Here is an 18,378-nt window from a genome sequence, read left to right as displayed (position 1 = left end):
GATGGAAATATTGTGATGCTGCACATGACTATATATATATACTTGCATATATGCTACATATATGTCTGTGTATATGTACACAGATATGTATATACAACTATACAATACATACCTTTTAATTTGCACTTAACAGAGATAGAAAATGAAACACACAAGGTTTGAATAGTTACTACTAGGACAATAAGTTAGTGTATGCAAAATCTGAGGCCAATATTATATTACAAGCTGTCTCACTGCAGAGCCCAGATAATCAACCTCTTAAATAATTTCCATTGTGTTAAACCAAAGTCTTATCTATATATCAATCATATTATTACCCTCAGAAATAAATTACTAATTACATTTGCTTATGATCATAGTATTAGCTTCACCAACATACATCAGCAATTCATAATTGTATTTTTTATTATACAGTATGTTTGTTAGGGTTTTTTTTTTTTTTTTCATGTATCACAAACCAGTAGTATAATACAGCAAGAAAAAGGAAAAGAAAAAAAGCAAGAAAAGAGCTAACATAAATTACTTCAACATGAACTATGATATGTGCAATAAAATATCTATTTTATGATTTGCTAAGGCACTTACAATTTATTATTAGGCATCAATATAAACTTTCCTATTCCATATGTTATTTCAACTTATATAAGCATTCCTCATTTTATTGTGCTCCACAAATACTTTATTTTTTACAAATTGAAGATCTATGGTGACTCTGTGTCAAGCAAATGTATTGGCACCATTTTCACAATAGCCAGTGCTTACTTCATGTCTCTGTCACATTTTGGTATTTCTCACAGTATTTCGAATGTTATTATTACTTCTGTCATGACAGTCTGTGATCTTTGACATTACTATTATAATTGGTTTTGGGTGCCATGAACTGCACGCATATAACATGGCGAACTTAATTAATCAATGTTGTGTGTGTTATATTCACTCCACTGACTGGGTGTTCTATATATGGAACAATAAAACTTGGATGGCAGCATTATCTGTTTTCAATATGGTTTACTGAATATTGTAAAGCCACCATTTAAACTTACTCCTAAAAAAATAAGATTTCTTTCAAAATATTACTGCTCATTGACAGGGCACTTAGTTACCCAACAGCTAGGAGATGTACAAGGAGATTAATGTTGCTTTTGTCCCTCTAACACAACATTCATTCTGCAGCCCATGGATCAAGGAGTGATCTTGACTTTCAAGTGTTATTATTTAAGAAAAATATTTTGTATGGATATAGCTGCCATAGATAGTGATTCTTGCAATGGATGTGAGCAAAGTGAACTGAAAACCTTCTGGAAGAGATTCACCATTCCAGATGCTATTAAGAACATTTGTAATTCATGGAAGGAGGTCAAAATATCAACATTAACACGAGTTTGGAAAAAGTTGATTCCAACCGTCATAGATGATCTTGAGGGGTTTAAGACTTCCATGGAGGAAGTAACTGCAAATGTGGTGGAAATAGCAAAAGAACTAGAATTAGAAGTGGTGCCTAAAAATGTGACTGAACTGCTGCAATCTCATGATAAAACTTTAATGGATGTGGAACTGTGTCTACATTGTTGAAATGACAACAAAGGACTTAGAATATTGCATAAACCTGGTTGATAAAGCAGTAGCAGGGTTTGAGAAAATTGACTCTAATTTTGAAAGAAGTTTTACTCTGGGTAAAATAGTATCAAACAGAATCACATGCTACAGAGAAACCTTTCATGAAAGGGAGTCAATGGATGCAGCAAACTTTCCTGTTCTATTACTTTAAGAAATTGCCACAGCCACTCCAAAATTCAACAACCGCCAGTCTAATCCGTCAGCAGCCATCAACATGAAGGCAAGACTCAAAAAAGATCATTAGCACTTTTTAGCACTAAAGTATTTTTAAGGAAGGATATACACAATTTTTAGACAAAATGCTATTGCATACTTGTAGGCTATAGTATAGTGTAAATACAGCTTTTATATGCGCTGGGAAATAAAAAAATTATGCAACTCTCTATTGCAGTATTCACTTCATTGCAGTGGTCTAGAACCAAACCCACAGTATCTTCAATGTATGCTATATCTGCATAAATGTATATTCTCTGTCTTTAGTGTTTTGTTTTTATAAGTGAATCTAGTATTACTCTATAGGGTCCAGGAAAAAAATAAACAATTTATTGTTTTGCAAAATGCAGGGAATAGTGTTCATTACAACATGGGCAAACACAATCTCTTAAGCTGCTTAAATGCTTCAACTATAAAACAAAAGAACCATTTGTCATTTTAACTGCTAGTATCGCACTTTACCAGAAATACAAGGAATAGGTGTGTTTCCGGCAGCTGAGGTGTAAACTGTGCGGGAAAATCTCTGCGCTTTCTCCCGGCAGCATCGTGATTTCCCTCTTTTTCCATTACATTCTTAATCATAATTTTAAAGTATTTTAAAATATAAATTCCAAGTGAACACTTGAATTCCTACAAAAATGTTATACTCACATAACCATTCTTCACATTCTCAGTGTAATTCAGGACATTTTTTTCAACATAGGGCTAGAAAGTTGCCTTTCCTTCCCCGTGATTTCAAGAGCCTTAAAAGTAGCTTCTTACGTATTCTTCCCACATTTCTCACCTGCCAGTTTTCTGAATATTTTATTCATAAAACTAACCAGAAGGTAAAAACTTTTCTCCCACATCCTAAACTAAAGCTAAAGATGCAAACTCCCCAGGAGAGAAAATACTATAAATTAAATTCATACTCAGGCATTAATGACTGATTTATATATTTTTACCCGGGGAGTAGGTTTTGACATGACAAGAGACCTACAGGAATACTCCAAAAATGGTAGAGAAAAGGGGTTTACATATCAAATAAAAGGTCCACATAAAGAATATCTGGAGCCATCTCTGAATCATGACATGGTGTAACATTTCCAAATCTTGCCTGGTGATAGAATGATCTAAAATAACTGTTGTTAAATCGCAGCTTTCTGGCCTCACTCCAGAAATATTGAATCAATTTCAAAGGAGAATCTTGATAATTTTATTCTATGTTATACCCAAGAGGATTTGTTGTAATCAGGCAATTTTTGGAAGCACTGGTGTAGACAGTATGGGAAATGTGGCTCTGTTAGCAGCTAGAGATATGGTCCTGATCATGTTGCTTAACCTTCCTTTGCCTAAATTCTATTATTTTAAATATTAATAAGAATTCTTAATTCACATAGTTGTTATGAAAATTAAATAATCTAATGCATATACAAGTGCCTGGAAATTAGTAAGTATCTAATAACAATCAATCCCCTTCTTTCACCTCTGTCATGGTGTCATTACAAGTTAGCATGATTATTAGTGCTGGGCTTCTCTAAATACTGTAGAATATTAGGCACTGACTGACAAGAGGCTCTCTGAGGCCTCAGTACCAAAACAATCATTATTAACTTGCTATTTGAGATAGATTACAGTATCTGATTGTTATCAATTATATGACTCTAACATGCTTCAACTGACTTCAAGTGATCATTTTAATATTTTTCCCATCACATTTTAGAATTTGAGGTAGCACAAATTAACATTATGTATAATTCAAATTACCCTCAATTCCTTGTCTCTTTCAGGGCCAATGGTTAACGCATCATTTCCTTTTGTTTTTTCTTTTGAAAAATTACATGAAGGAAGGCTTCAGAGGAAAAAAACAAGAAAAATCTAAATAGGTGAAAGTGCAGTCTTGTGCTACTTAAGAAAAATCCATTGCACCCTAAATAAGCAGTTTAGCTCTAGTCTGGGAAGCAGGCCTAGACATGGCACTGATGATAAAAAGTGTAATGTCCTTAAACTGTTATTTGCACAAAGAAGGCATTTGGTAAATTTGATTGATAAACTAAACACACATGAATACTAATCAATAGTAATAACAGACATGGATACTAATCAGTTTGTCACAGTAACACATTTTCCCAGAGCTTCACTTTCTACCCTTAATATATATTGTATTCTACTTGAGCATATAGTACATTTAGCTATATGCAATTATTTTCTTAATTAACAGATATTAAGTTCCTTGAAGGTTAAAAAAAAACTGTGGAATTCATCTTTGCATCATTTAGAAAGCATCTTATTCACAGTATATGCTCCATGAACTTTGCCAAATTGACTCAAAGTAGCCTCCACAAGCTATTGCTTGTCTTACTAATTTATACGAACTATGTTTTTCCATTTTTACTTAATAAATTCAATTAATTCAACCCCATACTATTATCTTGCCATAACTATTTTTGTTTCTTGACTACGAACAGTAGCTGTTCATGTTCTGTTTGTAACACAACGGTACAAATGAAAAATACATCACACCAGATATGTTATTTATTTGGTGGATACTGGTTAACCTAATGTAAGATATTCAGTTTTCTGATATTTATTCCAGTGTGATACTTATTTCATGATGATATAAATCATTGAGATAGGAAACAGTCTAGAGAGATGTCCCTTCCTTGCATGTGAAGAAGGTATGTGTGCCTACCACATTCCATATGTTGTAAGAAATGTTTACATATATATGATGTTTTTACATCTTCACTTCAATTCTAAGATGTTTAAATGATTATCCTCATTTTGCATAAAAGAAAATGAAAGCCAGAAAGATAACTTGAATCAAGTTATGTAGTTAATACTACAGTTGGGATTTGAAACTAGTTCTGCCCTATTCCAAACACAAATCCCTGTCCTCTTCTCAAGCCAACCTTTAAGTACAGATTAGAATCAAAATGGAAGGAATACATGATTTGCCCTTCCTCCTCCAAGGTTATCTATTGCCATTTCTCATTATTTTCTTAAGCAACTCGTGTCTACTCATCTGATGGCATAGTTTTTCTCCTTTTATAACCTTCTTCTTAGCTGTTTGTTGCCTTCTGAAAAGTGTCACTGCCAAGCCTTTAAAATGTATCTTTTCCTTTGTTGCCTCATATCCCCTATTCTATTGGTCTTTTGATGCCCAGTTCTGTAATTAACTGAATGGGCACCTGATTGTTATCTATTTTCAAATATTTTAAATCCAATGTGCTTAATTTGCTGTAGGCAACACAACATCATTGAGAAACACGTCTACAACAACTGTAAATGAAAAGACACCATGTAGAATTGCTTTGGGTTCATTTTTTTCCAATTTTAATTTAAATTGACTGATGGCCCATTTGGCCAATGAAATACTCAATTTTGCCATTTAAATAGATTTCAAATATCAGAAATGTGTATTTTTCACAGTTGAAATAATAAATAGCATTGCACACTTTCCTGCTAGTAATAAAGTTCAAGACACATTCATCTAATACCACCTGTATATAAAGCAAGGAGAGAGTACTTATATTTGACAGTTAACACAGGGTAAATTAGAAGTATTCTCAAGTGAAAAAAAAAAGAATTTAAATGTAGAACAAAATTACATAGAATTATATCAGCAAAATATATGTGGTGATGATGAGTAGGGAGTATATCAGTCTGGTTTCATGTTGCTAATAAAGACATAGTCAAGACTGGGCAACTTACGGAAGAAATAAGTTTACTGGGCTCAGTTCCATGTGGCTGGGAAGGCCTCACAATCATAGTGGAAGGTGAAATGCACTTCTTACATGGCAGCGGCAGGAGAGAGGAGCTGGTGCAGGGAAACTCCCATTTTTAAAACCGTCAGATCTTGTGAGACCCAATCACTACCATGAGAACAGCACAGGAAAGACTTGCTCCCATAAATCAATAATCTCCCACTGGGTCCTTCACACACATGTGGGAATTATGGGAACTACAAAATGAGATTTGTGTGCAAACACAGAGTCAAACCATATCATTTTGCCCCTGGCCCATCCCAAATCTCATATATCACACTTCAAAACCAATCATGCCTTTCCAACAGTACCCCAAAATCTTAACTCATTTCAGCATTAACTCAAAAGTCCACAGTCCAAAGTCTCGCCCCAGCCAAGGCAAGTCCTTTCAACCTGTGAGCCTGTAAAATCAAAAGTAAGTTAGTTGCTTCCTAGATACAAGGGGGATACAGTCTTCGGGTAAATACAGCCATTCCATGTGGGAGAAATTGGACAAAACAAAGGGGCTACAGGACTCATACAAGTCTGAAATCCAGCAAGGCAGTCAAATTCTAAGCTCCAGAATGATCTCCCTTGACTCCATGTCTCACATCCAAGCCACTCTGATGCAAGAGGTGGGTTCCCATGGTTTTGAGCAGCTCTGCCCTGTGGCTTTGCAGGGTACAGTCTCTCTCCTGGCTCCTTTCATGTGCTGGCATTGAGTGTCTGTGGCTTTTCCAGGCACACAATGCAAGCCGTCAGTGGATCTACCATTCTAGGGTCTAGATGACAAGGGCCATCTTTTCACAGCTCCACTAGGTGGTGCCCCAGTAGAGAGTTTGTGTGGGAGCTCTGACCTCACATTTCGTTTCTTCACTGCCCTAGCAGAGGTTCTCTATGAGAGCTCTGCCCCTGCAGCAAACATCTGCCTGAATATCCAGGTATTTCCATACATCCTCTGAAATCTAGGTGAAGGTTCTCAAATCCCTATTCTTAACATCTGTGCACTGTCAGGCTCAACACCACGTGGAAGCTGCCAAGGCTTGAGGTTTGCACCCACTAAAGCCATGGCCCATGCTCTATATTGGCCCCTTTCAGCCACAGCTGGAGTGGCTGTGACCCAGGGCACCAAGTCTCTAGGCCTCAAACACCACAGGTAACCTGGGCCCAGCCCATGCCCATGAAACCACTTTTTCCTCCTAGGCCTCCAGGCCTGTGATGGGAGGGACTGCTGTGAAGACCTCTGACATGCTTTGGAGACATTTTCCTCATTGCCTTGGTGATTAACATTCAGCTCCTCGTTACTTATGCAAATCCCTGCAGCCAGCTTGAATTTCTTTTCAGAACATTGGATTTTTTCTCCTATCACATTGTCAGGCTGCAAATTTTCCTTTTTATAAGGAAGCTCTGCTTCCCTTATAAAACTAAATGCATTTAACAGCACCCGAATCACTCCTTGAATGCTTTGCTGCTTAGAAACTTATTCTGCCAGATACCCTAAATCACCTTTCTCAAGTTCAAAGTTCCACAAATCTCTAGGGCAGGGGCAAAATGCCACCAGTCTCTTTGCTAAAATATCACAAGAGTCACCTTTGCTTCAGTACCCAAGAAGTTCCTCATCTCCATCTGAGACCACTTCAGCCTGGACTTTATTGTCTGTGACACTGTCAGCATTTTGGGCAAAGCCATTCAACAAGTTTTTAGGAATTTCCAAACTTTCCCACATTTTCCAGTCTTCTTCTGAGCCCTCCAAACTATTCCAACTTCTGCCTGTTACTCAGTTCCAAAGTCGCTTCCACATTTTCAGGCATCTTTTCCACAACACCTACTCTTATGGTAGCAATTTACTGTATTAGTCTGTTTTTACACTGCTGTAAAGACATATCCAAGATTTGGCAATTTACAAAAGAAGGAAGTTTATTGGACTCAGAATTCCACCTGGCTGGGGAGGCCACACAATCATGGTGGAATGCAAAAAGTGTTTCTTATATGGTGGCAGCAAGAGAGAAAGGCTGGTTCAGGAAAATTCCCATTTTTAAAACCATCATACCTCTGGAGACCCATTCACTAATACAAGAACAGCATGGCAAAGACCCACCCCCATGATTCAGTCATCTCCTACCGGGTACCTCTCACAACACATCGGAATTGTGCGTGCTACAAAATGGGATTTGTGTGGGGACACAGAGCCAAATCATATCAGGGAGGAGTTGGGATGAATGTAAGTGGCTTTCCAGACTTTGCTTACTGTTAAAAAAAAAAAAAAAAAAAAAAAAAAGAAAAGAAAAAAGATTCTTGATTCTAATAATTGGGTAGATTCAACTCTTTACAAATGTTTTATATAGCAATACCTGGATAGCTTTTTAATTCAACACTTCATAAAGATAACACAGACAAGTTGTTGGAAATCATAAGAAAAACACTGTATATAACATAGTATTTTAATATATCATCTACTGTTGTCATTTTATGAAATAAAGTGTTTTTATTCAGCTTCAGAGTTTTCAGTTCTTTTTTGGTAATGGAACTTAAACCAGGGTGCTTAAAAGAACAAGCTCTATGAAGGCTAAAAAGGGATCCACTCTGAGGGGATCAATGTTGCTTGAATCCCCTATAATCTTCCCTGCATCGGAATTATTTTGCTGAACAGCCATAAATAGTTTTTTTCTTTTTTATGAGCTGCCATTTTCTGCCTCATTAATCAGAGGGTTCTATGAATATAACTCACCAACCAGCTACACACGCTTTTTGGAATTTATATTTTTATGTGTGCAATGCTTGTTAGACTCAATTTTTTGTTGTTGGAATCATCATCTTTACAAATATAAAGAGAGTTTTTGAGGTTTTTGGTGGGCTCAAATCAGGAACAACCTCCTGATTTGAACCCAAATTTGAATATAGATCTTCCACTTTCTTAATACCATTGTACTTCCCCTTTAGCATCTGTAAGCATCGCTTGGGAATACAATATGTTGGAGCATAGTCTATTTATCACTTAATATGAAAATGACTTATTTGTTTATTCGTAAATATGACACTGTTAGGAAAGAGTGACTTCACCCAACTGAATAGTTTGGATTGAGAAACACGTTTTTTGTTTGTTTGTTTGTTTTTTTCTTTTTAATAATGGCATTGTACTCCACACAGCAAAAACACTTAAATAAATTTTTGAACTCTGTACTCATACTCAGAAAAAGGGACCACAAAGTATATGCCATTAGGCATCTTTCTGTCTAAATTTACTTAGAAATATGGTTCCTCCAAAATATGGTCCAATATTCCATGCTGTTAAACTCAGATTTAAAAAAAAAAAAAAATGATGACAAATAAAATGGAAAAATATTAACTAAGCACAAGGTCTTTAATTTTGATTTAAGCACATGAGCAGATGTGACAGGGAGGAGTCTAGACTGAAATAAGTTCCAGATGGGGTGCCTATGTTAATAAAAAAAAATCCTTTGAAGAGTTAGTGGCAAGTGAAATTCCAGCACTTGAAGACTGAACATTTTTAATCACTCTAATAATAAAACATAGCTGACAAGCACTAAGGTATTGACCAGGTTGGGATATTTTCATTATTTTAACACAATTTAAGCAATAAGAACAATGAGGAGATCCAAACGTGGTCAGAGAGCAAAAGAATACAAAATTGTTAGAGTTAAAAGCAATTTTAAAATGTATCTAGTCAAGTAAGCTTCCTTTTAAAAAATAAAGAAATGTACAGGTTATGTGTCGTCACTATATGGGGGCATCAGTTAGTGACAGATCAGGTTAGAAATAATTTCCAGTCCAATTGTGACGATGAGGTATTCTAGATTTATTTTAGTTTGTTGTATGTTCCGTGTATTTTTAATGTATAATTGATTTTAGTTTATTAATAAACGTTGAGTCTTTTGTTTACTTATCACGTTTATTTTGTAAATATTTTAGGATAAGGTAATATAACACATATAAGAATTATTCATCATTAGTTTACTTTATCTTTGTATATCATTTAGCTTTATTTAGGCATTTGGATTGCTTCATACATCATTATGATTAATGCTCAACATGATTAATTGCTCAAAAATATACAACTTAAATACTATTCGCTATTTTGTCTTGAATAGAAAATTACTTAAGTAAAATATGCATTTGCCTTTTTATGACTTTCATAATTTTAGATTTTTACCTTATCATATTATTTATTCTCTCCTATCAAAAAATCAAGTAAAGAATAATCCAAAGGGGATGCCTTTAAGTTTTGACTTCAAAAATACCACAAACTTTTACAATATTTCTCATACACACAAATTTCGCTGCTACCTCTGAAGCTACACACACACACACACACACACACACACACACCACCTATTGCTTCCTAACCTTTCCTCTGATAGTTCTGACTTTCCTATTTAGAAATAACTTATTCTGAGTGAAGGCATTGTCTTCATGTGATATCTACTATAATGAACATGTGTTTCCTGAGAAAAATGGACATTCTGAGTCATTAGAGTCTAAGTAAAGAAATGAAAATGATGCAAGAAATCCAAGTCTGGGGCCTATGGCATCAGAGTAAGAATTCTCATTGTTTTCCATGTTGAGGACTGCAGTCAAAATGATTTATTAATAGAGGTATATGATCAGAAATATTTGACTTACACATCCAGAGCTAGAGTGACATTTCTAAAACACCATTATGATTATACCACTTATTTGCTTAAAACATTTACATGCTTACCCAACTTTTTGGGATGAAATTCAAACTTGGCCCTAGCATTCAAATAATTTTATGGCATGTTCCCTGATTACTTCTCCACATGTAATATTTCACTTCCCACACTAAATACTGCGTATTTTCTTATGCCTGCACATCAACTCTTAATGCCCAGCACATTCATTTGCTGCCCTTTGGAGGTACCAAAAAACTATAGAAAATGCTGTCATCCTTTACAATTATGAAACAGGTACTTTTAGAAATTAAGCAGTCTGTGGAAGCAAATGTGGCTGGTATAGTAAAGAATAGTTTTCACGCCATGAATTTCAGCATACAATTAGCAAAATTTTAGCAATAATATTAAGGAATAGGAAGCTAAATTAAGAACATTAATTACCTTTTACATGCCACATTCTCCAGATTCAATGGTACTGTCTCTTCAATGGTACTTTTTCAACAAGTTAATTCCTGCCCCATCTTTAGGCCTCAACCTGCATGTCAACTTTTTCTAGGAAGCCTTTTCTGACATAAGATGTCTGTCATGTGTTCCTCTGGTGACCTCTGCTTATCCTCGTACGGGCATTTGTCTTTTAATGAGGTTGTGAACTTCTTCCTGGCACTTCACATGTCTAATTCACAGTTGTATCTCTAGAATCTAACACAGTACCTTGAACATAGTGGAAGATTAACTTATATTTATAGAATAAATGAATACAAATTCAGCATATTTTCTCTTAAAAATAATGGTTTCAATTTCAAGGTTAAACAGAAGTAAATATGAGAATGTAAGAATATTCATCTTTCTCGCCCTTCCCTTTTCCTTCAAAAGTCTTTTCCACTTCTAAGCCATCCCTTCCTTGCCTTGTAACATCTCTTCCCCACCAAAACATTACTCAAATCTAACTTTGATTCAGAGGCTAGCCTCTGAATTGCAACAAAAGGAGTACCTCTTCCAACTATTATTTGATACAAATAGTTTATACAGCATTTTGCTATTTTCATGGAACTTCATGTGTATTTAAGGTCAAGAGAAATATATATATATATATGACAGTGGAATGACAGGATTTAGGACAGATGTTGCTGGACATGTGGCTATTCTCTGTCTGAAGTAGGGCAATGACACTAAAATAAACTTCCACATTTGTGAGGTACTTACCCCAGATTTTCTTAACAAATGTCTCAATGAACACTAATCATAAGTCCACCAAATACACTAGGACAATTCATCATCTTTTTCCTCACCCATGCAGATACATATAGGGGCACACAGACACAATTTATAACTGAGAAAAAATAGGGTTAGAATTTAAGCCACTTGACTGCATCCATGAAAACAGTATGAGTTAACACCCTGGGCTTCCTGATAACTAGTTCAGGGTTCATTTCATTGCATTAGATTAGAAAGTTATAGCTCTTCTCTCTTCTGGCTTAAGCAAATTATGTAACCATTACATCTTCTCATCCCATCCACCACATCAGTGCAAGAAAATTAGGGCCATGCACAGAACAGCCCATGTGAATCCTTGCTCTGTAACTGCAGAGAAAACGTTGTGCTGAGCAGTGGGAAGCAGCAATTTTTCCACAATCCCCTGTCCATGCTTAGACAGTATACCACATTAAAAGTGAAAGCCTTGATCTACAGAAAAAGAGCTGCCCAATTTCTAATTTGTGACAGTCAAACAAGAACAAACTGTGACATGTTCATTCATTAAAAGCTCTCACTACATATTAATCACGCCAGGAAATTACACCAAAGTTGTGAAGATATCTGTATAGTTATCCATTTGTAATTTCAGAGAGAATTAAAGGAAAATGGAGTGGCAAAACCTAGTTTAGTCTCTTCTATAGAAGGAAAGTATCTGAGGTTATTTTTCATCAACTGAATTGTATTAGCTCTCTTGACAAAAACTCACCATTATATTACTTATATAAAAATACTGTTATATACAAACATGTCATCCCAGCCACTGCCTTATCATTTTTACATATATCTGACTAATTTTTTCAAACAATTTTCTGCATCTCTATTTCACAAGGGATAAAATTGAAGCCTAGGCAGGTTGTCCATTGATAGGAAGTCATGAAGATTCAAACCCCAATTTTTCTGACATCCAAGTCCTTCCTCTTAACTACATTCACATTATGTTTTACATGAAATAGGACCACAAACATAATTGCAATAGAGAAAGGTATTTGACTTAATAGAGCACTCTAGTTAATAGGTTTGTTCACTGTCACATAAAGAACACAGTAAGGAGTATCTCTCCTCAAGATGAACTATGCTTACTTGAGAGTGGACGGCACGATATAAAGTGTGAACTATAAAAGAGTAACTGTTTTGTTTTGGTCTCGCCAGTAGGCTCTTCTCCCACAAGGACACCACCCTTGCCCAGCTGAGGTCATTCGCTTTGCTGATTGCCCTCAGGTATTTCAGCCCTTTTTGTCTCCTGAAAAATTCATCTTTCAGTTTTTATTCAACTTTAGGCTGCAGAGAAGTAGAAGAGGCACTCATGTTCAAAGGATCCTCTCCAACATTTCAGGGCATAACACAAATGCTATTTTCCAAGTTCTTTCTGGATCCATTGTCCTGAACACCTTAGCACCTTAGGATCTCCAGCCTAGTCTCTGGTGGTGCTTTCCTCACTCTAATTCAGAATTTTGTGTTAAGACTTCTATCTAACACCTGGCCCTTTGCAATTTGATCATAACTAATATATATTATGTAAACTCTAGATTTCCTTTTTCCCTTACCCCATACTTTCCTTATACTTTCTTTCTGAAGGAACAAATCAAGGGAAAAAGCATTCAGAAGAGAAAGACATTTTGAAGGCATACTAGTACAAAGAAAATAACGCAGTGATGTTTGTTCAGTATCTACAAGGGAATGATGTTTTTCTTTGTTATGTTTGCTTGGTTTTGTCTTGTAGATATTTTGCCCTGAAGGTGCTAAAGGAACTAAAATGCCTTCTAAGATTTGAGTCTGTTTACAGAATAGTTATAGGAGTGAGACAGAAATATAGTGTTATGCTGCTTCTCCAGGCAAGAAGCAGGATTCAGGGAGGGGGTAGAGGTAATAAAAGACAGAAAAAAATAGAAAAAAAATCAGAAAATAAAGGGAGATGAGAAAAAAGAAACTGATAAACAGAATTTCTTTCTGAAATTATTAAACATGAAGAGCAAACAAATCATTGTTTTGTGCCATTTCCTAGACTCTATCTGTATCTGTAACTACAAAGTAGAGATAGAGGTTTAATTACACTAAATATACTTGAGATATTATAAACCTAAATAATTTTGTGTGTGTATATATATGTGTACATGTATCTATATATATCTATATATAAATATAGATATATATCACTCCTTAAAAAGGGCTTAAAGAGTTCAAAACGAAAGAATCTCATCACCAGTAAAATGGAAGATCAAAACCTGACCATGTCAATGCCTCTCTCTGAATTATTATTCTATGTGGCCACTCTAATTAGACTATAACATCTGTTTCTATAAAGCATATAGGCATCCTTTTGTTAACTATTATCTTCCTCTTTCACGTTTCCTCTGTTTCTTCAACTTGGAAATGATAAGTAAATATCATTATATTGAGTGGTGTGTGGATATATATGTATGTGTGTGTGAGAGAGAGAAAGAGAGAGATGGGAGTATGGGGAAGAGAAACAGCATGTGTGTCTATATAAATGGGAAATCTTTGGTGGTGCTGAGACAGTAGAAGTCATATCAAGGAGACTGGGCCAATGTTTTATGGAGTAAGAGAGTCATGGCTAATTAATCAGACGCCTTGGACAATCTGACTCTATTATAGGAACTGATGGATATTAGGAAGTTATGAGAGCATTTGCAGAGGCTTTTAGCTTCAGATATTTTCCCAGCCTCCTATAGAAAAGGAAGAGATCAGAGGTAAAGTAAAATCTCTGTATCAGACAAGGGACCTACTGGTATATTTTCTTTGGTACACAGTGAACTTTACTGTCTACCTCCCACAGAAAAAACATAAAGCATTAGCAAGAAATCTTCACCTACTCCTATTTGGCATTGTTCTTCTACTACAAACTAGAAGAAACCATCTTTCTGTTCAAACCTAAATACTATTGCTGATTTTGCTGCTTTTCTAAAGGTGTATAGTCCATAAACAATCCAGATAAAATTAAAGACATGTTTTATTCTATATATTTCCTCTCATTTTTTACTGCAATATATTTTTTTAAAGCAGTATCCCTGTGAAAGAGTGAAATAGTTGCACCTTTCTCTTAATCTCAATCATTCTGATTTCACCTTTTAGGTTGATCATTCAAAAGTGTTTCTGTGCTGAACACAATTTTACTAAGGGCATAAGAAAGTAAATATCATAAACATAAGAGCAATTTGGGTCATTCAATCTATTTTGCAGAATAGTTAGGCGTGACTGTCTTTCCCATTGGGACTATCAATCTTTGGGTTCTGGTTAGTGTTTCTCTGACTCTCTTTTATGACATATTCCTTTTTTTTTGGCTAAAATTCTAGATATTATTTCTAATATCTCATTACAATATTTTACCTTGATGTAATAAGATACATTTTGTTTCCAGTTTTCAAAATACCTCATCCCCTCTAATTATTTCAAGTCCACTTATTTTATTTACTTAGTTATTTGAGAAACTAGACATTTGGTACTCAATACCAAAATAAAAGATATATTCAATGTTCAAAAACAAAAACAGTTTTTATCAGAATTGTAGCTCCTTTACCTTATTAATCAATAAATGCAGTATTATATAATATACTATATACTTTGCTTAATCATTTTTTCTATTGTCTTACAATAGACTTACTGAGAGCAGGAAAGTTTTTAATGAGTTGTCAACTATATAGCTATCCCTAGAGCAAAACATTGTGCCAGACACAAAATAAAGTAGCTACTCAATCAATATTGCTTTGATAGCAGAATTGATAATGACTGAGTCCTAACAAGTTATGTGAATTAATAAGGCACAGTCAATGCCATAGATAATTTATATTCTTAGAGAGAAATAATGGAAGTACATAGTAATGAATACTTATAATTAATATTTATTGAGTTTCTTTGGTACCTTACTTGTATTTGATAAATTGAAAATTAACTATAAAAACAATAAAATGTTATTTAAATTTAATATGTCAAACAGTCTTTCAATGAAAAATTAATATAATAATTATTATTACTGAATTTGGCCTACTGAGCCATATGGTCTCACTCACATGATAGAGAAACTAGGAAATGTAACTTTTTATTGTTGCTGTGGTTGTGGTAAGAACAGAGCTTATTGCTGTCTTCCACAAAAGTGGAATTTTGTTAGTGAGGAAGAAGGGGAGGATGGGTACCAAGTGTTCAAACCCTGCCTCCGCTGGAAGTGTTCCCTCATTACTCCTTCTCATACTGACCACTCCATCTTTTAACACAAATTCTGACTATGTGGTTTGTACAGATTACTACTTGATTTCACACTGTCTTGTAAACACTATTAATTTTTTGGCATTTTATTTCCTGAAATAGATATTATGTGACACTTTTGCAGAAAGAATGATATTTGAGTTCTGATTTAACTACAAATGTCTCATGAAACAAATAATGAAATAGCATTCTTACCTTGTTATTTTTAGAATTTCTACTGAAGACATTTGTCTCTAAGGACTCTAACAGAGGGAATGAAACATATATCCTCATGCAGATCACAGAGATATAGCTAATGGTCCTCTGACACTGTCTTCCTGCTTACAAAGCCAAAAGACTAGATGTGCACAGTTATTGATTGAAGAAATGAATTATTAGCCTGTGGGAAAGTGTTTTGTACAGATTCCTTCACTCCCTCACAAGTAGAGAAGGACTCCTCAAAGCAAGTGAGAGGACTCGAGGAGAACCCATGAGAAAGGTCATGATTACTTGAAAAAAGAAGAGTTAGGCAATACACTCCCTTCGTAGATGCCTATTTAATCTAGTTTTTACAATGGTCCTCATTATGTGTCTAGTGCAGAACTTAATGCTTTTCTAAGTGAGCTCAACATGTGTCCTCTGCAGTTTGGGGGGCATACATTAACATAGAAGCTGGAATCTGCTTTCTCCCTAAAGGATTTTGAAGCAAGAAGCTGGCAGAAAATTCTAGTATTTGTCCTGATGACACGTGAATTTTTACTATGTGGATACTAGACACTTCTCAAAAGAAGACATTTACATGGCCAAAAAACTATGAAAAAAAGCTCAACATCACTGATCATCAAAGAAATGCAAATCAAAATCACAATGTGGTACCATCTCATACCAGTCAGAATAGCGATTATTAAAAAGTCAGAAAACAATAGATGCTGGCAAGGCTATGGTGAAACGTGAATGATTTTACACTGTTGGTGGGAATGCAAATAAGTTCAAACATTGTGCAAGACAGTATGGCAATTCCTCAAGGATCTAGAGAAATTGTATCTAGAGGAATCCTCAAGGATCTAGAAACAGAAATACCATTTGACCCAGCAATCCCATTACTGGGTGTGTACCCAAAGGAATATAAATAATTCTATTATAAAGACACATGCACACGTATGTTTATTGCAGCACTATTTACAATAGCAAAGACATGAAACCAACACAAATGCCCATCAGTTATAGACTGGATAAAGAAAATGTGGTACATATACATTTAGAATACTATGCAGCCATATAAAGGAATGAGATCTTGTCCTTTACAGGGACATGGATGAAGCTGGGAGCCATCATCCTCAGCAAACTAACACAGGAACAGAAAACCAAACACTGCATGTTCCCACTCATAAGCAAGAGTTGAACAATGAGAACACATGGACACAGAGAGGGGAACAAGACATACCAGGGCCTGTTGGGAGCTTAGAGTTGAGGGCAGAGAATTTAGAGGACAGGTCAACAGGTGCAGCAAACCATCATGGCACACATATACTTATGTAACAAATCTGCATGTTCTGCAGTTACCCCGTTTTTTCTTCTTTTTTTTTTTTTTTAGACGAAATTAAAAAACAAAACAAAAAAACAATGACTAGGTTTATACCATCTTGACACTACCTGCACAAGAGGGTGGGCACGACTGACTTAAAATTGAAGTTTTGATTTGAGTTAAAGAGAAATTTTAACACATATAAATGAGTTTTAATAAGGAAAATGAGACTGTTGTTATAATTAAAAGAGATAAGAAAATAATGATAACTGCTGAGATATAGACAATGTAGGGAAGGATTATTCAACAGTAGGGAAGGGTTATTCAACAGAATGTATATGAAATTAATGGTGGGAAAAAAATGAAAGCATTTTCTATTTCTACTCAATTGAGTCCTCATCTTTTAAAAAATGGCTACCGCTATAAATGAATAAATCAGAACTACTTGCTCAATATAAGAATAAGTTTTTCTTGTTTATTTGTGTAGAGGTGTTTCCAAACACTGCATGATCTCACTCATAGGTGGGAGTTGAACAATGAGAACACATGGACACAGGGCAGGGAACATCACACACTGGGGTCAGTGAGGAGGTGGGGGGCTAGGAGAGTGGAGGGACAGCACTGGGAGAAATAGCTAATGTAAATGATGAGCTGATGGGTGCAGCAAACCAACATGGCACATGTATATGTGCACTATGTAACAAACCTGCACATTGTGCACATGTGCCCTAGATCTTAAAGTATAATTACATAAAAAAGAGTAAGTTTTTCATACATGCCAAAGAATATGCTTTCCTTTTTATGTTTTCTGCTCATTAGAGAGACTGTCTTCAATTTCAACTCCTTCTACTATTTATCTCCCAAAGTTCATCTCAAATGCTACTTTATCCCTGAAGCAGTGTTCGATTTCTACTCCTCTCCACCTCTAAGCCTTAGTTATGGTATCCATCACTTCCTTCAAAAACACTTGTTAAGCACTTACTTTTATAACCTCCTTGGCATTTAACGTATAAATTAAAAAGAAGTAAATGTCATTAAGAAGCTTAATGTTTAATGGAGAGACAGTCACATAAAAAAATCATTTCAGTGTAGTATATAGGTGAATGCATACAAAGTGGCAACCCAAAACTGTTCTCTTCTGTAGGCTGAAGGACAAGCAGAAGTCAGCATTAAAGAAAGCTTCACAGAGAAGGAA

Source organism: Piliocolobus tephrosceles, chromosome 13 (genome assembly GCF_002776525.5).
Source record: "Piliocolobus tephrosceles isolate RC106 chromosome 13, ASM277652v3, whole genome shotgun sequence".
NCBI classification, from domain to species: domain Eukaryota; kingdom Metazoa; phylum Chordata; class Mammalia; order Primates; family Cercopithecidae; genus Piliocolobus; species Piliocolobus tephrosceles.
This window is presented reverse-complemented; position numbering follows the sequence as displayed.